This window comes from Vipera ursinii (genome assembly GCF_947247035.1).
Source record: "Vipera ursinii genome assembly, chromosome: 5".
NCBI lineage: Eukaryota > Metazoa > Chordata > Lepidosauria > Squamata > Viperidae > Vipera > Vipera ursinii.
The window spans coordinates 75,506,081-75,522,073 of NC_139518.1; the positions used below are offsets into that span (position 1 = coordinate 75,506,081).

Consider the following 15,993-nt stretch of genomic DNA (forward strand, 5'->3'; position numbering starts at 1 on the left):
TTTTTTTTATTTGAAGTTGAGTATAAGACTGAGAAGTGAACCACTACTTCGAAGTATTTTATTTATTAATCAAATTTATATGGCTGCCCATGTCAGAAAAGTGATTCTGCAGGCTCCATTATCTACAATATATTCTTATGAAATTGTCTCAAGATGATCTCAAATGCCCTTATAAATATTCAGTGACGTGTTATTTTTGAAAGAATATTTCCTAATTGGTTACTAATTAAAACAATTAATGTAAAATGATTTCTCAATGTACAGTGCAGCAGCTTTCATGCCTTATAAATATATATTTCAAGGTGTTATTTACAGCTATATATATTTCTAAACCATTAACTTAAAACTTCAGACTTTTAAATAATTTTTATATCTTATACCTGAGTTAACAAGTAGGCATTATTTTTTTGACTGATGAAAACTCCTGCAACCAATTGACGAATATCAAGATATCATTGTACTTGTAAGACAGTGGATGTACTTTGATTCCTGATTGATAAATGTACACATTTCTGTAAATTAATGTTTTAGGCATACCCATCTTAGGCATACCCAGCACAAATGAAAATATGCATGTTTTTCACTGCAGTTATTCCAGCTGTCTAATTTATTTTTAGTTATAGATCCAGTTTTTCTAGAATCATATACCATCCACCAGTTATTTCCAAGCCCAAATCTTTTTACAAGCCCCTTAATAACTTTTATTTCATTTTCCAGAGATTTTGTCTTATGGCAAGATCATACAGCTAAGTCAGAGGATAAAAATTGCATATTTGTCAACATATTAATATATTGGATTAATTGAATTGGAGGGACAAAACCAAGCAGTTATTTAAGAAATATGTGTCTGCTTCCTTGAATCAACTTGAGCCACAGCATTTCTCTGCTATTTTTCTCTCCTACTCTGAGAAACAAACTATACAAGTGAAACTTCTCTTTAGAAATTTGTAAGTAAGGTAAACTCTCAATAAGCTCCACCTGAATCTTCTGTTTAAAAAGCTGGCTGGTGAGCGAGTTTGGAGTAGTGGTGAAGATATTGGCCTCAAACGCAGAATTCTAGTCCTGCTTTAAGCACGAAAGCTTAACTGGATGACTTTGAGCCAGTCATTCTTTCTCAGCCTAACTTGTCTCACAGGATTGTTGTTGTGGAAAAATAGGAGGAGGAAAAAGTATTAGGTATGTTTCCCACCTTGAGTTACTTATAAAAATAATAAAAGAGGGATACAAATCAAATAAACTTGTAGGTCTTTCTGGACTCGCAGCAAATATTGAAAGACCAGTGGCAGCTGTGGCTAGAAGGGTCTTTGCACAGGTTTATCTTGTATACCAGTTGCACCCTTTTCCTTGATCAGGAGGCCATTTATAAAGTCATTTATGCCAGGGGCCCTCAACCTTGGTTGAAGACCCATTCATGGCTGGCTGAGGAATTCTAGGAGTTGAAGTCCACAAGTCATAAAGTGGCCAAGGTTGGGGACCTCTGATTTATGCCATGTTCATCTCATGATTAGACGATTGAATATGCTCTACTACAAGGATCTGTCCTTGAAGATCACCCAGAAGGTATGGTAGCTTCAGAATGTAGCGACACAAGCAGTAACAGGTACCTCTCAATGTACCCCCTGTTTCAGGACTGTGGCTCTCTTTGCTGGGGTTTCTGAAGGCCTTGAAGGCCTGGCTTTGGTCCCAGGCTTGGAGTTGATATTTACTATTTGTTTAATGCCCCTGGTTTTGTTTTGTGATTAGATCATTTTAGTTTGGGCTATCCAATTTTATGGTTTTTTTAGCCATGTATATGTTTTTCCTAATTATGTTTGCTATCCGCAGTCCACTGAAGTTTGGCAGCCAATAAATAAAGTGTGTCTTACAGAATTGTTTGGGGCTAAAGAGTGTTGCTCAGTAAAGCTGTACAACAGTTTGCATCTAATGCTAAAAAAAATGGCATGTGCTGTGGTGTGAACATAGCATCCATCTGTAATTCTTCAAAGCAGCAGTAAGTATATTTTGCCAGGATCACGGGACTGCTTTAGATTAGAAAGTTGCACAGATGTATTACCTTTGCACCCTTGAATCCTCCAAAGTATTTTGAAGGAATTTGGTCATAGCAGAGCTGTATTGCTCAGAATGTGTCACACAATGACCAGGTCTACCTATTTCTATATATTTAATAGAAGTCTGTCTTTTTTTGTAGCTCCCAGTTTCGTGGGGGATACCTGGAGGAAGGTATCTTGTAGTATTTGAGCAGCTGCAGATAAGAAGCAGCTCTCGGGGTCTCTAAAGATCAACCCAGACATCCCTGAATTAGGCATCTGTGCATCTGAAAAAAATATTGGTGTCTCCAATTGTATTGGTCAATCCCAATATATAAGTTTGATCTGAATTTTTCCAACATCGCAGAAGAAAACTCCATTAGATGTAGTGCAACTGATATCTTAGTGAATTTGTTTAGAATGAAAGCCCTCAGCATAAGTTATATCTCATATTTAATCTGTTTGTGTTTTGGTTGTGGGTTTTACAGAAGAAATCAGTTTCATGTCCCAAAGGCCTTAGAATGCAGGAAAGCTAGAACACATGATGGTTAAAATTAGTCCTTAAAACTGCATTTCCTAGCATTTTTTTTAAAGAAGTAGGTGCCTGTTGAAAAATAATAATCTTGGGGCTCTTTTTTAAAAATTTAATAGTATACTAGAGGTGAATTTAGCAGCTGACTAAACATTACATGTTATTCCTGTGACCATTCTAATATAACAATTATTGTATTATACATTATAACAGTTTAAGAATATAGTACATGATCCCTTCCTTGCACCAACTCAACTCTTCTCTAATATGTTCTATCCTTGGGGGAAAAAATCACACAAATGCAATTCACACCTTTACGACTTGGATGTGTAAAAAACATAATGGAGGCTTCAAAATCCTCAAAATTTAATTCATATTTACCAAAACCATGCAAATGATTTGATGAAAGAAGCACTTCTCTGAATCTGCTCTTTAAAATTGCAAAGTGGCTGCAGCCGTTCCAAGATTGGGTGTGTGCATATCCATGTAATTATAGGAATTGATATAAACCAAGTAATTACAAAAACAATTATAGTATTCAGCCTAACAAATGTTTGTTTATTCCTTAACAAATGTTTATTTTTCACATTTCTGAACCTTCCATCTCCCTCAAGGTTGTAGAAGAAGAGAAGCTGGATGTGTAGATCTCTAGAGAAGATAATTCTTTAATGGAGCACGTGCTTTGCATGCAGGAGGACTATTTTCATATCCAAAAGGAGGTGGGAATGTTCTTGAAACCATAAAGAGTTTTCAGTGCTAGCTAAGGCAGACCAATATAAAGTGACAATATAAGACAGTTCCTCATATGGCTATTATGTAGAATCTCTACTACATAGAACATTGTACATGTTACTGAGAATTTCATATACACCTTATATCCCGAACATACTGACTTATTAGACATGGAGAACATTTTTCTGTTTGATCTATCCATTCTGTACAAGAAACATGCAATAATTCAGATCAACTAACAAAGAGTTCTTCCTAAGGGATAGAGTGTGTCTATCAGCTGAAAAAATAATAATTTGTAATGATAGGTCAGAGCCTGATATGGCTAGCAACCTCACTTGTTTCATCTTTGGTACATGTGAATTTTGGGATTGTGATCATGCTTACTGTGTAAGTCCCCTTGTGATAACCATTTCATGAGAGAACTCTTAATATGATCTCAAAATATGTTTAGCCACAATAAAGGTACAGCATACCTGGTTCTATGCAAAGAGTCTAGCCTAACCAATCAAGGATAACTGCCTAGCTATAATTTCCTCCTGCACATAAATTGTGCTCTTCTGACTACACATGGATGCAAGCACAGATAATTAATTCTCTGTTATCAGGCTAATGATTCTCATTCAATGTATTATTAAAGAATATAAAAACAAGCAAAATATATAACCAATTAACAATGTTAAAATAATATTTTCAGCCATCTGTCTTTCAGATTTGAGGTCCATAGGTGACTTGAATAACATTTCAACTAAATGTTATTTAGCCCAAAACCATGTGCTTTGGTGCCTAAACTGCATGGATTCATGAGGTTTTCTTGTGAATAAAAATTAATTTTAACAGCCTATTACATTTTATCTAAAAACAAGGCCTTAGCTGAAAGAATTTGATTTCACAGATGGCTTAAAACTAAGCCATATTTTAATTCTTGGTTAGGTCAGCATCAAAGAAACAAAGGGGTAAAATTAAAATACTAGGCAGTTTCCACAATAAATCATTTCAGATCCTTAGTCTTGTTTGGTTTATACCAGGGCTCACCTACCATTTAATTGCAATATATGCAGTGCTTTTTTTGTAAAAGAAAAAGGTGCCGGAACTCACACGTCATACAACCCGCCTTGCCTACTCTACAAGGTTCCATCCAAAAAAGGTGCCGGAACTCTGTTCTGAGCGTTCTATGAGAAAAAAAGCCCTGAATATATGTATTATAATTATAACTCATTAATACAGTTTCATTTTTTAGAGTTTATCCCGCTCTTTTAAAAAGCAATTCTGGGTTTCAGTATATTCAGAACAACGCCAAACAAAACAAATAGAAACAGCTAAGATCTTTGATGTAACTTGCTTTCCAATGACGGTGACAATTATTACCATGATTTTTGGCATGCTGGGTGACGCAGATATAAGTTGTAGTTCAGAGTCCAGGATAGTTGGATGGTACCAGGATGTGGAAAGGTTCCAAGGATGGAATTCCAAGAATGGAATGAAGTTTTCCTGTAGGATACTGTGGCTTCCATTTAAGACATTACATGGCTCAATAAAATGTTACCCTCAAACTCTGCAGAGATTAGATTGAAAGATGAAGAACTGGTAACCTCTGTACTGTACAGGAACTCAACAAAGTACCAGGTTTGAAATGACTAAGCAGGTGCCTTTGAATAGATTTGTTCAAATATATGGGTTTCAGATAATGGGACAACACAGCTTTAATTAATAAACAGGGAAGAAAACAGTATGTGATAAGAGTGAGTAGGCGACAATTGCAAATAAAGTATCAACAAAAAAAGTTGCAACATCAGCAAAGTAAGGCTTTTTAGGAGAGAGAAAACATTATCTGTTTGGGTGTTCATGTGACTCTGAGTCATGTCTATTTCTCATTCAGTTTCTGCTGTGGGATCATTTTTGCATTTATAAAATAATGAAAAGATCATCACATTTCATTTCCTGCAACTCTGAATGAAGATCAAGTCCAATAAACACAGAGTTGGGCGTATATATTCTGGAAGCCCCTGAATGTTCGTGTTGCAAAATTTCCGGAAATAATTGAACCACGAAAGAGAAATGTATCTACTTTTAAGGTTTACCTCACACTTTTCTTTGAAGGAGTCAAGGTAGAGTATGTTTCTCATTTTTGTCTTTTCAACAGATTGACAAAACAGATTACACTGAATATAAAAGGAGTCCAGTTCTCCTTGTTATTGTTGTTAGCTGTGAAGTCATGACCAACCCATCACGACCGCATGGACAACGTTCCTCCAGGCATTCCTGTCCTCTACCATCTTCTGGAGTCCATTTAAGCTCATGCATACTTCTTCAGTGACTCCATCCAGCCACCTCATTCTCTGTTGTCCCATTCTTCTCTTGCCCTCAATCTTTCCCAGCATTAGGCTCTTCTCCAGTGAGTCCTCCCTTCTCATTAGGTGGCCAAAGTATTTGAGTTTCAACTTCAGGATCTGGCCTTCTAAAGATCAGTCAGGGTTGATCTTCTCTAGGACTGACCAGTTTGATCGCCTTGCCAGGAGCAAGCGTCTTTTCTTGGCTGCAGTCCCCATCTGCGGTGGCCTTGGAGCCCAGGTAAATAAAATCTGTCACTACCTCCATTTCTTCCTCATCTATTTACCAGGAATTGGCCAGATGCCATGATCTTGGTTTTCTTAATGTTAAGTTTCAAGACAACTTTTGCACTCTCCTTCTTCACCCCAGTTCTCCTAGTGAGCCATGTATCTGGGTAGGGATGTGAGACTACACTCTTAACCCTATCATTAAATTTTACAGCCAATATCTATTCTAATAATGCCACCAGATAGGAATGACTGGAATAGTTTTTTAACATCACAGAAGCTTCAAACATCTTGCTGTACATTTGATAACATAAATAGGTCAGGGAAGTGATGCCCTATTTCCTGAATTTTATCATTCAACAGATATGCAAAATTGTATCTGTTGTAAGCAATATAAGCCGCCCAGAGTCATTGGGATGGGTGGCAATAGAAACTGAGTAAATGAATATTTCATTGAAAGGAAGGAGGATCATCCTAGCCTAAGATGCTGGAAACCAATCCTAGTCCCATCTTGTTCTTTAAGCATTCCTAATTCTGCCAAGATCTTTCAAAAGTCCCTTCTGTGGAAAACACTTCTCTGCTAAGTTCTTGTTTAACATAGTTTACGTTTGCAATGTGGATAATGCTATGCTGCTCACCAAGAACCAAAACAATGTGCAACAAATATCAGAAAGACTATGTGAAGCTTCTTGTATCAGACATTTTTTAAATAGAAAAACAGTATAGCTAGGCCTCAACTTTTGATCACTTGCTTAATGACCGTGGTGTTTTGCTTAATGGCCATCATAAAATTGGGTCCAAGTTGACTTGCAACCACAACAATTTGTAACAGAATTTCTGATCCTGATTGTGGTCCTAAGTTGAGGACTATCTCTGTAAACAACTGTGTAAGTCAGGGGTCTTCAAACTTGGCGCTTTTATGGCTGAGGAATTCTGGGAGTTGAAGTCCACAAGTTATACAAGGGCCAAGTTTGAAGACCCCTGGTGTAAGTGGTAAAGAGGCAAAGCAGAAACTAGAAGTTTCTAGAATAGAAAGCTATTTTGTAAACATGTCAGCTATCTCCCAAGGTCACCAACCAACATGCTATCCATTATCTATTATTTTGGAAGAATGGGAGGTCTTAACTCTGGAACCTACAGTAGATATATAAAGTCTCTTGAGTTCTTTGTGCTGCTGTGGATAAATAATTATTGTGTTGAGGCTTTGTTCCTGCCTGCAGTAAAGATTATAGTTTAGTTAAATCATGTCTGGAATTTTGTCTAGACTAGTCAAAAACTAAAGATTTAATATTTAGAAAGCCATAATTCACTATTGAACAGATAAAAAGATTTACAACAGGCGTAAAACAGAGACTTTGCTTGCAAGTTATTAACAAGTGACCATGTTAATAACTTTCAGAAAAATATTAAAATTTGGCTATTTCTCCAGGCGTTGGGGCAACGTGATATAGCAGTTGAGCTTGATGGATTGTTTTTTTTTTAAATGTGGTTTTCAAGCGTCTTATGATTTCTTACTTGCAGTCGTATTTTTTAATTTTAAACCAAGAGTTGGACAGTATCCATATTGTAAAAAATTAAACATAATGCTGTAGCCAAAGCATATGTGTATAGCAAACAAGGCGTGCTTTTAAAAAACAAGATGTTCCCTAATCTGCATTTTCAAAGTAATGAGGGCATAAATTGGGAAAACTCCTAGGTACAAGCGTGTCAACTTTGTTGGACTTTATGAGTATGAATGAGATATTTGGTTGACTCCAGCAACAACTTTATGAGCTTGATTCTTTCCTGGTAAAGCTTATTAGATTTAGGAATACCTATCTAAAGTAAGAGAAAAATAGGGACCACTACGGTGGGAAGGTAACAGCGTTCCGTGCGCCTTCGGCGTCTAGTCATGCCGGCCACATGACCACGGAGACGTCCTCGGACAAGCGCTGGCTCTTCGGCTTTGAAACGGAGATGAGCACCGGCCCCTAGAGTCGGAAACGACTAGCACGCATGTGCGGGGGAACCTTTACCTTTACCTTTATCTAAAGTAAGAGGTGCTCTGAAATTGATAAGAACTAATTCTACCGAACAAGAACATTGTGAAACTATTTAATCTCTTCCTGCCTAATTTAGACATTTAAAAATACAGTAGTGTTCAGAAAATATGGGAGATACAGATGGAAAATTCACAAACTTCTGTATGGCAGGGTATTTATAGAATGAGAAAATACTCCAGAAATGCCTTCGCAGTTTCTTTCCAAAAAATGATAATTGGATAACTTCTGAAGAAAGCTTATTTCAGGGGTCTTCAAACTTGGCCCTTTTATGACTTGTGGACTTCCAGAATTCCTCAGCCAGGCTCGCTGGCTGAGGAATTCTGGGAGTTGAAGTCCACAAGTCATAAAAGGGCCAAGTTTGAAGACCCCTGCCTTAATTGGATCGAGAATAACTCAGAATGGCCAATGGCCAACATTCTGTTCCTGAACAAGATATTCAACATTGAGTGGCACCTAATCTCTGTTGGGAGATTTTTTTGAATTCAGGTCCACTGGGCTTGAGGCAAGCATCATCTTGGTTACCTTATGAGAGAGAGGAAACGTTCAGATGATTCAGCCTTCTATAAACCTTGATTTCTGATTTCAGAATTAAAATAAAGCAGGATTGACCAGCTGTTCTTATTAAGTCTCAATCTGTAGAAATATCCAAACATTATGTGAATGTAGAGAATATCGAGATGACCTTAAAGGAGGATTGCAACAGTTTGACATTGGTGCAGCTGGGAAACATGGGAGGGGTAAAAAGGAAACTCAAGATCACCTTTGATGAAAGAGAGAAGCTCAGACATGCTTTAAGGATGTTATGATTAACTGATTATGTGTCATAATTCTTGACTCCTAGCTGCTACATAGATTTTCCCAATGAATTATACTCCATATAACAATAGTTCTTGTGGTGTCTGTTTTCTAACCTAGCTTTCCTCAAAGGTAAGACAATGAATGTTTACTTTTGTAATTTATAATTCTTGGGGAACCATTATCAGCTGCTCAGCAATTGGCCTTTCAGTTCAATATAGAACATACCTGATTTAATCAGTGTTCATTAGTGTGTTGCCACCTAGTGGCCAGTTAGAAACCAGCAGATTCTTGCAGGTACAGGGACTAGTCACTAATTCAAACCAGAGGGAAATGCTAAAAAGGATTTTATTGAATAAATATTAAGAGAATTGCTGAAAAAGAAACATTTACTAATGTATGTCCCTTCTTTCCCTTAAATAGCCCATTTTGGAGCAACTGATTATGTTGCAGTCTTTCTTTACTGAACTTTAGGTCTGTACTAAAGTTCAAACTATCTAGTGTCACTTATTTATACAGATAATCCTTGCTTGATATGTTGCCATATACATATGCTTTAGCATAAAGCATTATATTTAAATATAAAAAATATTTCTATTTTTTTTACAGTACAGGTAGTCTTCAACTTACAACCACAATTGAGCCCAAAATTTATGTTGCTAAGTGAGAAATTTGTTAAGTGAGTTTTGCCCCATTTTGTGACTTTTCTTATCATATTTGTTAAGTGAATCACTGCAATTGTTAAGTTAGCAACATGGTTGTTAAGTGACCCTTGCTCCCCCATTGACTTTGCAAAAGGGGATCACATGACCCCAGGACACTGCAACTATCATAAATATGAACCAGTTGCCCAAGCATCTGAATCTTTATCCCGTGACTACGGGGATGCTGCAACGGTCATAAATGTGAAAAACAGTCATAAGTCACTTTTTCCAGTGCCGTAACTTTGAACGGTCTTTAAACAAATGGTTGTAAGCCAAAGACTACCTGTACTTCAGAGATAATAACATCCAGAGATGGCTTGATAGTTTATTCAGCCAGCAGAGATATTTTTAAGTCAGGCAGGTACGGCAATGTTTTTCAATCTTGGCAACTTTTAAGATATATGGACTTCAATTCCCAGCATGCTGGCTGGGGAATTCTGAAGGTTGAAATCCTCCTGTTTTAAAGCTGCCAGGGTTGAGAAACACTGCCTAGGGACATCTCGTCAATAGCTTGGCAACGCAGATAACAACCCTTTGCCAAAGTTGTGTTGAATAAGGTATCATCTCCAGGAGATAACATCTAGGGATGGTATGATAACGTTTCTGGTAACTAAGTTGGCTCTTTGCTAAGAATATTTTTATGGGAAGTGTTTCTGTTGTGTAACGCTGCTTCCCTCTCTTTAGTAGGTGTTGATTGGAATGCTCATGCTCTCTTCCTTATCTCAATTGTTAGATGCAGAAATACAGATAAAATGCTCAAAGGAGAGAGTGAGCTGGCTACTGGGCGGGTCCATTAGTAATCTCATGTGTCTGGCCTGGCCCTCAGACAGGCCTTTTCTGCTTATTTCAGTTCACCTTTACATGGTTTTACTGTGCCAATCAGAAATGCCAAAAGTATGGTCTAGAGTTGTGTTTCTTGAACTGTGGTCCAAGGATCCTTGGCGGTCTCCCACGTCCCTCTCAGGGGGTCTGCAAAATCAAAATTATTTGTCAGCCTGTGTTTAAAAGAAAAAGATTAAAATCCCATCAAATAATCATGAGAAATCATAGTGGCAGCAAAGACGTCAACTTTAATTTTTAATACAGTAAATATCCTTGAATATAATCTATGCTTGTGGGGCACTTTAAGAGGTTTGCAAATCCTCTTAAAACCCTCCCTAAAATCTCCAGTCATGCTCCAGTGTACACCTGCACAAGGGGGAAGGGGGGATTATTTATTACAATTATTCCTCTTGATACCTTATAGTAATTAAGTGCAATTAAAAAAACCAAGACGCTTAAAATTAAAACAGTGAAGTAAGAACTTAAAGCCAATTCTAGATTGTGTTGCCAAAGTGAGCACAACATAAAACCACATATATGACATAAATCAACACACCCTAGGTGTTTTGATAAACATGATAAACCTTCTGAAATAATTTGAAGGCTCAGACCACATGTACCCATCCGAGTGTATAATCCCAAAGGTATTTTTCCATGAGGCAACTGGACTTTCTTGTTTTTCTTTGAAGATGTTTCATTTTTCATCCAAGAAGCTTCTTCAGCTCTGACTGGATGATGGGGGATGGAATGATTTATACTCCTTGCAGACAGCTGGTCATTTGCATTCTTTTAGAGCAGACATGTCAAACGCAAGGCCTGTGGGCTGGGTTTGGCCTGCTATGTGGTTCCATCTGGCCCAGGGACCTGCCCTGGAAACAGCAAAGGACTGGCTTCCAGTTTGTGATCACAGTGCTGGTGGATGTTTGGGGCAATCGCTTTCTCCACCATCCGGTTTTCTCCCGCTGGGGGACCCTGAAGAGGGTCAGAAGTCACCCTGTAGGGGCAACGAGCACAAAGATGACCCCCGAGTGATCGCGGAAGGGCGGCAGCCCTCCCATTTGATCCGGCGCAGCTCTTCAAACTGACGGGGAAAAGACGAGCCACTAATATGGCCCATCATCAAGTGCTGACAGCCGAGGCCAAATTTACTAACAAGCACCTTGAAAGCAACGTGGAGGAATTGGGTGAGATCTTACCTTCTCTGTACCCCAAGTACTTTTTCTGTTAAAAGCTTCTTGAAAATTTTTCCCTTTGTGAGGAGAGAGGGATTTTTTTCCCCACACTCTAAAATGGCGGTGTCTGACCACCCAGGGGAAACAAAGCATTGCAAAGACCCAAAATTTTCCTATTCTTACTGGAACCTGTTATTTTATTTGCAAAAAAAGAACTTAAATAGGATAAGAACTTAGCCTGGGATCTGAAAAAGACTCTAAATGCTAGCGGGGACATCTTGTGGTAAAGCCTGGTACAGCAGTTTATTGCTTCTGACAAAGAGACTTGCTCACAGCCCAGACCTGACCTTGGTATTATCTATGAGAGATTTAGCTCTGAGAGAGCAACTGGGCAGTGAAATTGGTTTCTAGGAACGGTTTTTGTGACTTTTGTTTAATAAATAGTCTTCACTAGAAAGACTGTTTATAACTACATCAGAAATGGAGGAGGATCAGCAAAAAAACCTTGGCTATGTTAAAATTTGTACTTATAATCTAATGATTATAAATGGACCACATCTTTCAGAAAATTGGCAATTAGAAGGTCTCCGTCAATCCAAGTAACACATACAAGAATGAAGAGAGATCTGTTTGATGAGTTAAAAGCATTGGTAGGGAAGCCTGGTTGGCAAAAGAAGAAAGCTAGAATTAGGTTGAAAAACAGGCTTTTTGGTTTACTAGAGAGGACCCTAAACTGTCAACTAGTGAGCTAAAGGGAGAGTTTGAGACAAAGGGAAATTTGATTACTAGATTTAAAATAGTTAGAAAATAGTAAAAAATAAGGGATTAATCTGTCTAATACTGAGGATTTAGATTTACAAGGGAAATATAAGCTATTAGGAAATAGCCCAGATAATATAGATGATGTATTTGAACTAATAATACTCTATTATTTTTTTTAATTGAAAAGTTTTAGAATACATTTTAAAAACATAAACTCCCTCCCTCCCCCCACTTACCCTCCCTCGCCCTCCCCCCCCCCGACTTCCCAGAGCTGAATACAGGGTATTAACTTTTACAAACTTAAGCTAAAATATGCTAACTAAAAAAACACATTAAATTCTATCGCACTTTAACTCCCCTTAAACATAACTGAATAACTAAATAATAATGAATAACTAATAATACATCATATAATACTAATACATATGCTCTATTATTAAGGTGATGATGTATTAGGGTGAGAAATAAAAAATGTTTATGAAATAGAATAAGAATATATTTAAGTAACTAATATGTGTATTTTAGACATTATAATTTTTATGAAGTGAGATAAAGGAAATTTGGGTTACCTGAAAGTTAAATACTATGGATATCAAAGATCAGATTGGAATACTGTAATTAAAAATTAGGTAAAACTTAATAACAGGACATGGATTGTTTATCGAGATTTATAAAGATATGTATAAGCAAAAAATGTTATTTATAATTGTGATAATGAAATTTTTACTGTTTGTTACAATTAGAAATTTATTAGCTTAAATATGAAATAGCAAATGTTAAGGGAAACAGAGAAAAAATATTTGATGATGTAACGTGAGATACCTATTAAAGATTTTGTTATTGAACTATTGTTTAACCCAATGACCACATTGCTTTCCAAATACTCAAATGTAAAACTGGAAAACTAATAAAATATTTGAAACAGCAAAGGATCGGCCTGCCACACCTCAACCTAGCCCAGGCCAACTGGGCACTGATCTACAACCTGGTTGCATCTATCAAAGCCAGAATGCGCTCAGCCTTAGATCCACAGGGCAGACCCACCCTGCCCCCTGGGTGCACGCAAAAGTGGAGTCCGGCATCCCTGTTGGTTGTCTTGCCCCACAGGCTGACTTCACCCAAGGACGCCAGCACTGGTTGTCTCCTTTGCGCACACCCAGGGGGCAAGGCAGCGCCTTGCTGATTCCAGGGCTGCCCTGTGGAACCTTCATTCCTTCGTTCCTTTTTTCTCTCCTCCTCATTGCTTTCCTTCCTCTGCACTCAGGAAGGGGTGATGGGAGGGGGAGAGATTGCCAGCGCTACCATGTTGCCACTGGTCTTGCTATCCCACGCGAGCAGGCAGGGGTTGTCCCGATGAAAGGAAAGCCTTGTGGCTGCGAGGCTGGAGGTGCTGGTGGGAGGGGTGGCGGCACTGATCTACAACCTGGTTGTGTCCATCAAAACCAGAATGCGCTCAGCCTTAGATCCATGGGGCAGCCCTGCCCTGGGTGTGCATGCAAGTGGAGTCCGGTGTTCCTGCTGGCCGTCTTGCCCTGCAGGCTGACTTCACCCAGGATGCTGGTGCTGGCTGTCTCCTGTGTGCACACCCGGGGGGTGGGGCAGGACAGAGACAGTGCGGCAGCTCCTTGCTGGTTCCAGGGCTGGTTCCAAGGCTGCCCTGTGGATCTGAGGCTGAACACATTCCGGCTTTGATGGACACAACCAGGTTGTAGATCAGCGTCACCACCCCTCCCACCAGCACCTCCAGCTTCGCAGCCACAAGGCTTTCCTTTCATCGGGACAGCTGCCCCACCCCGCCCATGTGGGTTAGCAAGACCAGTGGCAACAGGGCAGCACTGGCAATATCTGCCCCTCCCATCACTCCTTTCTGAGTGCGGAGGAAGGAAAGAGATGAGAAGGCAAAGGAATGAATGGAAGAAAGAAGGAACAGAGGGAGGGATGAAGGAATGGAGGTTGGGAGGGAGAGAAAAAAGGCAGTGAGGAACGGAGGATAGGAGGGAGGGGAAAAAAGGGAGGAACGGAGGGAGGAAGGAGTGGAGGGAGGGAGGGAGGGAGGGAAAAAGGGGAGGGATGGAGGAAGGGAGAAAGAGGGAGAAAGAGGGAGGGGAAAAAGGGAGGAAGGAAGGAACAGGGAGGAAGGAATGGAAGGTGAGAGGGAGGGAAAAAAGGAAGGAAGGAAGGAAGGAAGGAAGGAAGGAAGGAAGGAAGGAAGGAAGGAAGGAAGGAGAGGCAATTTGGTTGGAGATGCCCCAGTTCACACAGTTCTGCTTCAATCCTGGATCCATTGTGACTTGGGCTCAAAGGAGAAAGCAATTTTGTGTTCTCTTTTATCACAGACAGGATTTTATTGGCAATCCAAGCTAACACTGGTATTCCTGAATTGTGAACTCTTAGGGAAGTATCCCTTCCTTGTGTGTTGCAAACAGCCATTTCCAGTGGGGACAACAGGACAAAGCAGAGTAGGGGAAAGTATTTCCCTTTGCTATATTTCCAGTCTGAATTAGAGCATGGCAAGGTCCCTGCAGGAAGCTCTTTTGAGGATTATGCATTAATAGAAAAGCAACTAACTTACCTCTGTTCCTAAATGCTAAAGCTGTTGCACATAAAAAAGAGAAGCTCTGACCAACTATCACAGCCACCATTTTGACAGTTCTGCTGTAGGCCATGCCCACCCCAGCCATGCCCATGCTAGCCACACCTACCCCCCCAAGGGCAACCACAATGGTGATGTGGCCCTCAATGAAATTGAGTTTGACACCCCTGTTTTAGGGAGTCGTTGAGGCCACCTGGAGGTTTATCTATGTTGTCAGGGTCACCTGAGTAGTGCAAATGGGTGTGGAGCCTTCTTGGAACTGTTGAAATGACTGTGTTGTGGACTGGAAATAGATTATGTATCCTTCCCTCTCTGTTGAGAGAAGGTATTCAGTTTTGACACAGATCGCCTCTTTGACCCCTCTTTCAAACCAATGGTCCTCTCTGTTCAAAATGAGGTCTTTGCTATCTTTGAAACGTGGACTTTGTCTTTCAAATGCAGATGGACTGTTGAGTCTTGTCCTGGTGGGTTTGTTCTCCTATGTTGTGCCATGCATTTATGAAGTGGTTAAAGCATCTGTGGGACAGCTATGACCTGGATGACTGAGAATCTCCATAGATGCTCAGTGTTTGGTGTATGTAAGAATGACCTTGGGAGGAAGACCACAGCCTAGGCAACGAAATATACTTTGAAATTTGCAAGATTGCTGTCAGCCTTGTGGAGTAGTCCAGACAAGAAGTACGCCCAGATGAACTAATCCTAGTTTATTGTAAATTTACATTAACAGAATCTTGCAAAACTGTAAGTATTTTTCCACTCCTCTGTTTGGTCTCCAGAAAACTAGGGAGGGGTCCCTTCTGAAATTCTTCCCATGCTTTTCTTGCACTGATATTTAGATCAAATTGATGTAATCAAAATTGGATTAGATTAGAATTGGTATTTGTGTTTTTTCTATCACCTCCTTTGTCCTGCCGCCTTCAACTTTTTGCAATTTATCCTTTCAGTATGTCCAAATATACTATTAAGCCTGAAGAAGTCAAGCATCCGTGAACTTCTGAAATATATTGTTTTGAGCAAGTTCAGTCCAGTAATTGTAAGAAGAAATAAACTGGTACAGACGAATCTATCCCTAGATTTCTGCTACCTAAACAGTGTAAAGAAATTGTTTTGCACCAAGGTTAAAATTGTAATCTACAGTGAAAATAAACAACATGGCCATCCATTAGCTCCATGTTGTATTTGAAAAATATTCTCTGTGGGAAGGTAACACCGGCAAGCTCAGTGAAAAGCCACTGCAGGCTTCTCCATCAACCCTCA

At 39.2% G+C, this 15,993-nt stretch overlaps 1 long non-coding RNA gene across 1 annotated transcript; it reads left to right on the forward strand.

Moving 5' to 3' along the window:
• Nucleotides 1-2,961: 2,961 nt before the first annotated feature.
• LOC310641718 lies at nt 2,962-15,761 on the forward strand. The gene is made up of 3 exons (XR_014492766.1): nt 2,962-3,278; nt 5,168-5,396; nt 15,681-15,761. It is a non-coding gene; the product is annotated as an uncharacterized lncRNA (long non-coding RNA).
• The last annotated feature ends 232 nt before the right edge of the window (nt 15,762-15,993 follow it).